This window comes from Orycteropus afer, unplaced genomic scaffold, assembly GCF_000298275.1.
Source record: "Orycteropus afer afer isolate SDZICR_OR568_19922 unplaced genomic scaffold, OryAfe1.0 scaffold00137, whole genome shotgun sequence".
Classification (NCBI taxonomy): Eukaryota; Metazoa; Chordata; class Mammalia; order Tubulidentata; family Orycteropodidae; genus Orycteropus; species Orycteropus afer.
In genome coordinates, this window is record NW_006921724.1 from 5,222,146 (window position 1) to 5,234,246 (window position 12,101).

Consider the following 12,101-nt stretch of genomic DNA (forward strand, 5'->3'; position numbering starts at 1 on the left):
AAAATTAAAAAAAAAAAAAAAAAAGAATGAAGTAGGAGATCTCAAACTCCCAGATCTCAAAACCTAATACAGCCACAGTAGTCAAAACAGCATGGTATCAGTACCATGATAGGCAGACCAGTGGAATAGAATTGAAAGCCCAGAAATAGACCCATCCATCTACGGACAGCTGATCTTCAACAAAGAACCAAAACTCATTAAATGGGGAGAGATAGCCTCTTAAACAAATGGTGCTGGCAAAATCGGATATCCACTTGCAGAATAATTAAACAAGACCCATACCTCACCCCATACACAAAAACAAACTCAAGTTGGATCAAAAACTTAAATGTAAAACCCAAAATAATAAAGTTCATCAAAGATAAAATAGGGGCAAATCTAGGGGCCCTAATTTATGGCATAAATAGACTATCAAGCATAACTCAGAATGCACAGGAGGTGGAGGAGAAGCTAGACAACTGGGACATTTTAAAAATTAAATTCTTAAGTACATCAAAAGACTTCATCAAAAGGGTGAAAAGAGAACCTACAGATTGGGAGAAAATATTTGCCTATGACATATCTGACAAAGGACTTAGCTCCAAAATCTATGGAAAACTTCAACATCTTAATGCCAAAAAAGAAAAACAATCCAATTCAAAAATGGGTAAGGGACATGAACAAACACTTCACTAAAGATGATATGCTAGCGGCCAACAAACACATGAGGAATTGCTCAGGATCATTAGCCTTTAGAGAGATGCAAATCAAAACAACAATGAGTTTCATCTTACCCCACAATAATAGCAAAGTTCAACAGGACAGAAAATAACAAATGCTAGCAAGGCTGTGGAGAGATTGTAACTCTCATACACTGCTGGTGGGACTGTAAAATGGTACAACCATTGTGGCAAATGGTATGGCGTTTCCTTCAAAAACTGATAATAGAAATACCATTTGAACCAGGAATTCCGTTATTAGGAATGTATCCTAAAGAGGTAAGAGACAGGACATGAACAGACATATGCACACCCATGTTCATCGCAGCACAATTCACTATAGCAAAGAGATGGAAACAACCTAGATGCCCATCAACAGATGAATGGATAACCAAATTATGGTACATGCACACAATGGAATACTATGCTACATTAAAGAACAATGAAGAGTACATGAATCATCTCACAACATGGATGAACCTGGAGGACATTATGCTGAGTGAAATAAGTCAGTCGCAGAAGGACAAAAATTCTATGAGCCCATTACTGTAAAAAGTCAAGGAACGGTTTGCTTAGAGAAGGAAACTCACTTTGTGGGTTACCAGGGATGGGACAGAAGGGGAGGGGATAATTTGGGGCTAGTTGGAGGCCACATGCTGAGTTGGGTAATGGGAGGGATGGTATGGACCACCATGATAACATTGGAGAAAGGGAGAACACCAAATTGTGCACATAAAATGTAGACAACAGAGGCTTATACCAGTATATCCACAATACTGCATTACCATTAACACCAAACACCAGGCTACAGATAAACACATAAACAACAGAGATCAGATGGGGGTCGGTGAACAGGAATATACTCTACACCAATGATAGATTCAGCTGAGGCTAATCTTGCACAGATACTAGTGATACAAAATACAACCATTACAGAAGCAACAGAAGACAAACAGCAGTCCCTCATAGACAGCCAGACACTGTGGGAGAGAGATTCACCAGATCTGCTGACTCAGGACCATAGTATTGCGGGACACCAGACTCAATTGGCACAAAACACACAAAAATCTTGTTCTACAATCTACTTCGGTGAGTAGCAACTGGGGTCTTAAAAGCTTTCAAGCATCCATCTAAGATGCAGCTAATGGTCTCCTATCTTCGGAAGTGAAGAAGATTGAAGAAAACCGAGGGCATTCAGAAACAATCAGCCCTAGGACATCATGGACCTCAAGACCAGAAGAACTAGGTGGTGCTTGGCTACCAATGCCAACCACTTGGGTAGGGATCAAAACTGGAGATCCTGGATAGAATGGGAGGGAAAACATAAAACAAAATCCAAAAACACAATAATGACCAGAATTACTGGTCGGAAGGAGTCTAGTGGAACTCCCAAGACTATGGCCCTGGGATACACTTTGGGCCTGGGATAAAACTCACTCCTGAGGGCTGGCTCTTAGCCCAACAGTAAATAAGACTTACATGCAGAACACTCAACTCTAGACAGTGCACCCACCTATTCTACCCTCTGGTGCCCCATGGCCAATTGCTCCAAGGGAGATATATCCCTTGCAGCAATTGGCCATGGGGCACCAGAGGGGCAACAGTCACATGGAGGAAAAGCTGGACAGACAGGAATGCATAACTATAAAGGTCATGGGGTGGGGGTACTGGGAAGGGAGAGGGAAAGAGTGGGTTAGGGTTGGGGATGGTAATTGGGGAATGAAAGCAAATGTACACAAACTATTGAATTTAAAACAAATTCTGCTCTGTAAATTTGCACCTAAAGCACAACAAAGAAAAAAAGATTTACTGCCAAAATAAGATATAGAATATTGTCTTCATGAGCTATTGTTCTGGTTACCTAGTACCACTCTGACAAGAATAAACCACAAATGGGATGGCTGAACAAACAGGAGTTTATTCTCTTAAAATTTGGAGGCTTTAAGTCTGATTTCAAAGTGCCAGGCTCTAGGGGATGTGTGAAAGCCCCTTGACCTTGGGCTTCAGCTCTGCCTTTTGTTCCGGGCCCACTGAAGCTAGAGGCATCTTTTCACTCAGGCAGCTAGTGGCTGCTGAGACTAACAAGCCCAAGGTCGACAAATAAAATGGCACAGTCCTGATGTTACCAAACCACACGGCAGGCCATTAATTCAAGTTCACTGTAAGTCCCACGGTCAGCAAAGCATGGCAGGCTGCTGAATAATGAAATGGCTACGTGCAGGGTTCAAGCATGCTATACGCTGGAGACCATTCGCAAAGCTGCTTCTTATATACGGGAAGCAGACCATATACCCAAAGCAGCTACTCAGCTGCTCCAGTAGATTCCACCATAGAGCTAATTACTAATCTCACCATGGGGAATAACTAGATTCAGCTGCCCAGCCACTCAACAAGGCACAGCCAAGTTGACACACAAACATATGGACCACAGCTATGTTATGCCAATTGACCCTGATGTCCCCTAAGACTATGGCCCTGACCCCCCAGGCCTAGAAACTCATTCCTTCTAAATGTTGGTTATGGCCAAGAAGTTTTTACAACTTTGTAAACCATGTTGTTGTTGTTGTTGTTGTTGTTGTTAGGTGTCATTAAATTGGCTCTGACTCATACCAACCCTATGTACAATAGGATGAAATACTGCATGATCCTGTCCTATCCTCACAAATCATTGGTTTGCTTGATGCCATTGTTCCAGCAAATGGGAGGGAAAGAACCCCCACCCAAGGTAGGAAGCAAGAAAGCCAGGACTGAGAGCGGCCAGATCCAGGTAAGGGGAGGGAGAAAGACCCCATCCAAGGCAGGAAAATGGGAAAGCCAGGGCCCACAGTGGCCGGATCCAGGTAAGGGGAGGGCGGAGAGGTTTGGAATAGCTAAGGAAGATTAACTTGTCTGTCGGTTTGTCGTACTGTGGTGGCTTGTATGTTGCTTTGAGACTGGAAGCTGTGCCACTGTGTTTTAAATGCCAGCAGTGTTGCACTTGGTAGACAGGACTCAGCAGAGCTTCCAGACTTAGGTAGACTCAGAAGTAGGAGGCCAACCACTTCTCAAAGAATTGGTCATGGAAAACCTTATGAATAGCAGAGAAACACTGTCTGTTACATTACTGGACAACTTTATGAATAGTCCAAAAACATTGTCCAATACAGTGCTGGAAGATGAGACCCTAAGGTTAGAAGGCACTCAAAATATGACTGGGAAAGAGTTGCCTCATCAGAGGAGAACCAACCTTAATGATATGGATAAAGTAAAGCTTTCAGGACCTCCATTTGCTGAAGTGGTACAACTCAAACTGAGGAGAAACATCTGCAAACATCCATTAATAATCGGAACATGGAACGTACGATTATGAATCTAAGAAAATTGGAAGTTGTCAAAAATGAAATGGAACACATAATGATTGATATCGTAGGCATTAGTGAACTGAAATAGAACAGTTTTGGCCATTTTGAATCAGACAACCATATGATCTACTATGTTGGGAATGACAATTTGAAAAGGAATGGCGTAGCATTCATCATCACAAAGGATATTTCAAGATCTATCCTGAAGTACAATGCTGTCAGTGATAGGATAATATCCATATGCCAACGAAGAAGGTTGAGCAATCTACTTCCGTAGTGATACTGCCTTGGCAACCCAAGGAGGAGTCCCTGTGAGTCAGGTCCAACTCGATGGCACATAACAACAACAACAACAACAACAAGGAAGGCCAGTTAATGCAACTATTATTCAAATTTACACACCAACCACCAAAGCTAAAGATGAGGAAATTGAAAATTTCTACCAACTTTTGCAATCTGAAATTGACTGAACACGCAAGCAAGATGTGCTGATTATCACTAGTGGCTGGATTGCAAAAGTTGGAAACAAAGAAGAATCACTGGTGGTAGGAAAATTTGGCCTTGGTGATAGAAATGACACTGGAGATCACATGATAGGATTTTAAAAGACCAATGAATTGTTCATTGCAAATACCTTTTTTCAAAAACACAAATGGTGGCTATACACATGGACTTTGCCAGATGGAGTACACAGGAATTAGATTGACTACATCTATGGCAAGAGGTGATGAAAAAACTCAGTATCTTCAGCCAAAGCAAGGCCAGGAGCTGATTGTGGAACAGACCATCAACTGTTCACATGCAAGTTCAACTTGAAATTGAAGACAATTAAAACTGTGAGGCCTGAGTCCTAATGGCCTCCAGGTAAATCTTTAACCAGAAGTCTTTAGTGTCGGGGATTCTAACAAGCCCCATGCCTCAGGGCTTTTATCTACCCTCCGGATTCAGCACGTATCAGAGATTTCCTCCAGATTCAGCGCGTATCAGAGATTTGCCTGGCTCCTGAAGTCTCCCACGTATCAGGGCTCTGCATCCTCCCTAGATAATAATTCCCTAACTAGACTTTGGAGCCGGGGGATTCCAACACGTCCCCCAACATCTCAGACCCCTGCCCTAAACCCCTTAGCAACAATCAATCATCTGTACCCCTTTGCCCTGGTGCTACTCCACCCTATATTTTTCCTATAAAAATGTGATAGTAAAAGAGCACAGGGTCTTTTGCCCAAGCTGCTACATCGGTGAGAGCAGGGACCCTAGCTCGAGATAGCAAATAAACTTTCCTTTTGCTTTTGCATTATGGTGTTAGTGGTGGCTTCCTCGCGTCGACATTCCTTTCTGAACACGGGCTCAACAAAACAAGTCCATGAGATCCAAAATACTAACTTGAATAGATCCCTCCTGAATTTAGAGACCATCTAAAAAAATAGATTTGATGCATTGAACACCAATGACCGAAAACCAGAGGAATTGTGGGATGACATCAAGAGCACTATCCATGAAGGAAGGAAAAGGTCATTAAAAAGACAGGAAAGGAAGAAAAGACCAAAATGGATGTCAGAAGAGACTCTGAAACTTGCCCTTGAACAGAGAGTAACTAAAGCAAATGGAAGAAATGACAAGAGAAAACAACTGAACAGAAGATTTCAAAGAGCAGCTTGAGAAGACAAAGCCAATTTTTATAATGAAATGTGCAAAGACCCGGAGTTAGAAAACCAAAAGTGAAGAACATGCTCAGCATTTCTGAAGCTCAGAGAACTAAAGAAAAATTTAAGCCTTGAGTTGCAATATTAAAAGATTCTATGGGCAAAATATCAAATGATGCAGGAAATATCAAAAGAAGATGGAAGGAACACACAAAGTCATTGTACCAAAAAGAAATGGTCGATGTTCATCCATTTCAGGAGGTAGCATATGATCAAAGACCAATGATATTGAAGGAAGAAGTCAAGGATGCACTGAAAGAACTGGCAAAGAACAAGGCTCCAGGAATTGACAGAATACCAATTGAGATGTTTCAACAAACAGATGCCATGATAGAGGCACTCACTCAGCTATGCCAAGAGATTTGGAAGACAGCTACCTGGCCAACTGACTGGAAGAGATCCATATTTGTACTCATTCCAAAGAAAAGTAATTCCACAGAATGTGGAAATTATCAAACAATATCATTAATATCACACACAAGTAAAATCTTACTGAAGATAATTCAAAAACTGTTGCAGTGTATATTGACAGAGAGCATCCAGAAATGTAAGCTGGATTCAGAAGATGATGTGGAACTAGAGATATCATTGCTGATGTCAGATGGATCTTGGCTGAAAGCAAAGAATACCAGAAAGATGTTTACTTATGTTTTATTTACTATGCAAAAGCATTCGATTGTGTGAATCATAATAACATTGAGAAGAATGGGAATTCCAAAATGCTTGATTATATTCATGAGGAACCTGTACATAGGTCAGGAGGTTGTCATTCAAACAGAACAAGGGGATACTGCATGGTTTAATCAAGAAGTGAGTGTGTCAGGGTTGTATCCTTTCACCATGCTTATTCAATTTGTATTCTGAGCAAATAATCCAAAAGATGGACTATATGAAGAATGTGGCATCAGGATTGGCGGGAAACTCATTAACAACCTGAAATATGTGCAGATGACACAACTTTGCTTGCTGAAAGTGAGGATGACTTGAAGCACTTACTGATGAAGATTGAAGACTACAGTCTGCAGTATGGATTACACCATACAAGTTTATAAAGAAAACAAAAATGCTCACAATTGGACCAATAAAAAAACAAACCCACTGCCATCAAGTTGGACCAATAAGCAATATCACAATAAATGGAGAAAAGATTGAAGTTGTCAAAGACTTCATATTACTTGGTTCTGCAATCAACACCAATGGAAGCAACAGTCAAGATATCAGACAATATATAGCACTGGGAAAACCAGCTGCAAAAGACCTCTTTCAAGTGCTGAAGAGCAAAGATGTCTCCTTGAGGGCTAAGGTGCACCTGACACAAGCCATGGTAACAAGCCATGGTATTTTCAATCACCTCATATGCATGTGAGATCTGGACAATGAATAAGGAAGACTTGAGAAGGGTTGATGCTTTTGAGCTGTGGTGCTGGTGAAGAATGATGAAAGTACCCTGGATGGCTAAAAGAACTAACAAATCTGTCCTGGAAGAAGTACAGCCAGAATGCTCCTCGGAAGTGAGAATGGCCAGATTTCATCTCACCTACTTTGGTCATGTTGTAAGAAGGAACTATTCCCTGGAGAAGGATATCATGCTTGGTAAAGTGGATGGTCAAGGAAAGAGGGGAAGGCCCTCAACAAAGTAGATTGACACAGTGGCTACAATGATGGGTTTGGGTATAGTAAGGATCGTGGAGCTGGCACAGAACCGGGCAGTGTTTCCTTCTGCTGTGCATAGGGTCTCTATGAGTCAGAGACAACTCAAAGGCACCTAACAACATTGTTGCACCACTATGTCAATCCACCTCTTTGAGAGTATTCCCATTTTTCAAAGACCCTTTACTTTACCAAGCATGATCTCCTTCTCCAACTACTCATCTCTTCTGACAACATGACTAAAGCATGAGAGACAAAGCCTGACCATTCTTACTTCTAAGGAGCATTGTGCCTACAGTTCTTCCAAAACAGATTTGTTTGTTCTTTTGGCAGTCCGTGGTATTTTCAGTATTCTTTGCCAACACCAAATTCCAAAAACATCTAGTCCTCTGGAGTCTTCCTTATTCATTGTCCAGCTCTCACATGCATATGAGGAGATTGAAAATACCATGGCCTGGCTGAGGCACACATTAGTCTTCAATGTGATTATCTTTGCTCCTTAACACTTTAAAGAGGTCTTTTGCAGCAGATTTGCCCAACGCAATACAATGTTTGATTCTTGACTGCTGCTTCCATGGGTGTTGACTGTGGATCCAAGTAAAATGAAATCCCTGACAACCTCAATCTTTCCTCCATTTATCATAATGTTGCTTACTGGTCCAGTTGTGTGGAATTTTGTTTTCTTCATGTTGAGATGTAAACCATACTGAAAACTGATATTTTTGTGTTGTTAGTGTTTTAGGTGCTGCCGAGTCATCGCCGACTCACGGTGACCCTATGCACAGCCGAACGAAACACCACCCAGTCCTGCACCAGCTCCATGATCGCTGCTATACTTGAGCCCATCTCCACAGCCACTGTGTCAATCCATCTCATTGAGGGCCTTCCCCTCTTTCATTGACTCTCCACATTACCAAGCATGACATCCTCCTCCAGGGAATGATCCCTTCTGGTAACATGACCAAAGTAGGTGAGACGAAGTCTGGCCATTTTCACTTCCAAGGAGCATTCCAACTGTACTTCATCCAGATTTTTTAGTTCTTTTAGCAGTTCATCCTTCTTTGCCAGCACCACATTTCAAAAGCATAAATTCTTCTTCAGTCTTCCTTATTCATTGTCTAGCTCTCACATACATATGAGGCGATTGAAAATATCATGGCTTGTGTCAGGCGCACCTTAGTCCTCAAGGAGACATCTTTCCTCCTCAGCATTGAAAGAGGTCCTTTGCAGCCGACTTGCCCAGTGTTATTCATCTTCTGATGTTCTGACTGCTGCTTCCATTGGCATCGATTGTAAAACCAAGCAATGTGAAGTCTTTGACAACTTCAATATTTTCTCCATTTATCATGATGCTACTTATAGGTAAGAATTTTTGTTTTCTTTATATTGAGATGTAATCCATACTGCAGACAGTAGTCTTCAATCTTCATCAGTAAGTTCTTCAAGTCATCCTCACTTTCAGCAAGCAAAGTTGTGTCAGCAGCGTATTAAAGATTGTTAATGATTCTTCCTCCAATCTTGATGCTACATTCTTCTTCATATAGTCCAGCTTCTGAGATTATTTGCTCAGCATATAGAATGAATAAATATGATGAAAGGATACAACTCTGACACACTCCCTTCTAGATTTTGAACTATGCAATATCCCCTTGTTCTCTTTGAATGACAGCCTCTTGATCTTTTTTTTTTAATGGATTAACAGTTTATTCAGTAATATACGTGGCAATGGACCAATAAAAGCAATAATTTGATAATTGCTCACTGTGCAATTCTGCCCATTAGTAACACTAAGCCAAGGATTTGATATATTTGATATATATTCCACTCAGTTGTATTACACGTTTCTGTAAGTTATTTGATCAATAAGAAAACATGTACAAAAATATCAAGCTTTCTTCCTCTTCTACCTTTCTTTTAAAGCAGTTTGATGATTTTTAGGATTGGTTAGTACAATACAGAGAACATAAAGAGAAAAACACAAAATGACAACACCAATGCCAGTACTCATGTCACCATGGTTATAATTAAGGCTATCATTAGGTTTTGTATTATTTACTTTTCCTTGTAATGTAAGTCAAAGCCATTAATTTGAACTTGAGGTATATATACAATACATACACAATCTTAATATAAAAGACTTTTCAATAGCAACATTACATTTTAAAATATTGGAAACTGAGTGTCTGTGCTGATTTGTATTTTGACTTAATGGAATAAGAAGAGAACAACATTCAACTAGGGAAGGGTTATATTGATGATAAAGTTCTCAAAAGTAAAAATATTCTCCTCTCCCTTTGTACTTACCACAGGCTACACAACGTCCTGAGAGGATTCATTATGAGAAAAAAGTCAATCACAGCTTTCAAGACCTGACTTTGGAAGGAACAAATGAGAAAGCAAACTGGAAGGTGATTCTTCATCTTTGTTTTCAAATAAGTGGTCTTAATTTTTCTTCTAGAAAAAAATTTAAATCAGTTTATTATAAATATATCTAAACCATTAATTGTTGCAGCTTTCAGATAAAGTCCAGCACTTCATTTACACAAAGTCTATAAGAAGAGGTCAGTAGAAATCATCTAATCTTAAGTCGTGACATCTTCCATTCAAGTCCTTGGCACAGTCCCTCACCAGTAAGGCCACAGCATGCCTGAATATGCCATTGATGATCTTTAAAAGAAGTGAATTTCAAAAACTGGGAGATTTCTGCTACAGTCATGCATTCTTTAACATCTTGTTTATTAGCGAAAATCAGCAATCCAGCTTTCCTTAGGTCCTCATGTGCTAACATTTTATAGAGTTCTTCTCTAGTTATAGAAATCCTTTCTCTGCTGTATTGTCCACAACCACTATACAAAGTTCGTGTTTGTATAGTAAGTGTTCCAGGAAGAACGAAGAGATTCTTGGCCACCAATATCCCACATTAGGAAACGTGTATTATTAACCACTATCTCTTCTACATTACTTCCTATTGTAGGGGATGTATGTACCACTTCATTCATAGAAAATTGGTAAAGGATGGTAGTTTTCCCTGCATTATCCAGCCCAACAATTATTACTTTGTGCTCCTGGTGACTGGACAGTCTCTATACCCTAGTGAAGAGAATTCTCATTCTCAGGCAGCGGACCCCCCTCCAGCCACCCAGGCCGCCTGACCTCCCGTGGCTCAGGCTGAGGAGGAGGAGAGGGACACGCCAGAGCCTCCGCCTCTGCTGCTGCTGCTGCTGCTGCTCCCTTGTTTGCTGCCGGCCCGCTTCCCGGGAACCGGAGGGAGGCCGAAGCTCAGGCCGCCCTGCCGCGCGCGAGGCCCAGCCGCTAACGTCTTGGCACTCGCCTGGCTCCCGGACATCGCCACCGCCTTGTCTGCGAGGAGCCTCGCGGGCCACCGTCCTCCCGGAGCTCCTCTCCAGCGGCTGTGGCAGCGGCGACCCAGCCTCTTGATCTATGTACAGGTTCCTCGTGAGTACTATCAAGTGTTCGGGAATTCCCATTCTTCTCAATGTTATACATAATTTGTCATAATCCACACAATCAAATGCCTTTGCATAGTCAATAAAACACAAGTAAACATCTTTTTGTTATTCTTTGCCTTGAGCCAAGATCCATGTGACAGCAGCTATGATATCCTTGTTCCACGTCCTCTTCTGAATCCAGCTTGCATTTCTGGAAGTTCTCTGTCAATATACTGCTACAACCGTTTTTGATTTATCTTCAGTAAGATTTTACTTGTGTGTGATACTAATGATATTGTTCGATAATTTCCACATTCTGTGGGATCACCTTTGTTTGGAATCAGTACAAATACGGATCACTTCCAGTCAGTTGGCCAGATAGCTGTCTTACAAATCTCTTGGCATAACCCATTGGGTGCCTCCAGTGGGGCATACGTTTGTTGAAACATCTCAGTGGGTATTCTGTCAATTCCTGGAGCCTTGTTCTTTGCCAATTCCTTCAGTGCAGCTTCGACTTCTTCCTTCAGTACCACTGGTCCTTGATCATATGGCACCTCCTGAAAAGGATGAAGATCTACCAGTACTTTTTGGTACAGTGACTCTGTGTATTCATTCCATCTTCTTTTGATGCTTCCTGCATCATTCAACACTTTGCCCATAGAATCTTTCAATATTGCAACTTAAGGCTTAAATTTTTTCCTCAGTTCTTTCAGCTTGAGAAATGCTCAGTGTGTCCCTCCCTTTTGGTTTTCTAACTCCAGGTCTTTGCACATTTCATTACAGTAATTGTCTTTGTCTTCTTTTATTATTATTATTATTATTGTGATTTGGGTGAAAATTTACAGAGCAAATTCACTTTCCATACAGCAGTTCACATACACTTTGTCTCATGACATTAACCACAATTTACCACAATGCAACAGCTCCCCTCATACTTCTTTCCAATAGTTACCTCTTCCCTGTGTCGATCCCTCCATGCACTCCTGCCCCCTGAGCTGTCTCCTGTGCATAAAATGCCCTTCTTTCTCCCATGATTGTTCTCACCAAGGAGTGTATCTACTAAGGTAAATGGTCAACTCATATGCCTGTCTATTGTTTGGCTGGAGTCACAGGCGTGGGTTCAATTCCAGACCTGAAGGGCAGCTAGGGACCATAGTCACAGTGGTTCCACCAGGCTCTATCGGACCTGCAAACCTGGTCCCCCCTTTTTTTTCTCTCCAAATGATTTTGCATTTTGTTTCACATTGTTCCCCCTCTCTA

The 12,101-nt window shown here is 41.3% G+C and overlaps 1 pseudogene; it reads right to left on the reverse strand.

Annotated features, from left to right (window-relative positions):
* Window positions 1-9,964: 9,964 nt before the first annotated feature.
* LOC122150421 lies at window positions 9,965-10,502 on the reverse strand (annotated as a pseudogene).
* Between the last annotated feature and the right edge of the window lie 1,599 nt (window positions 10,503-12,101).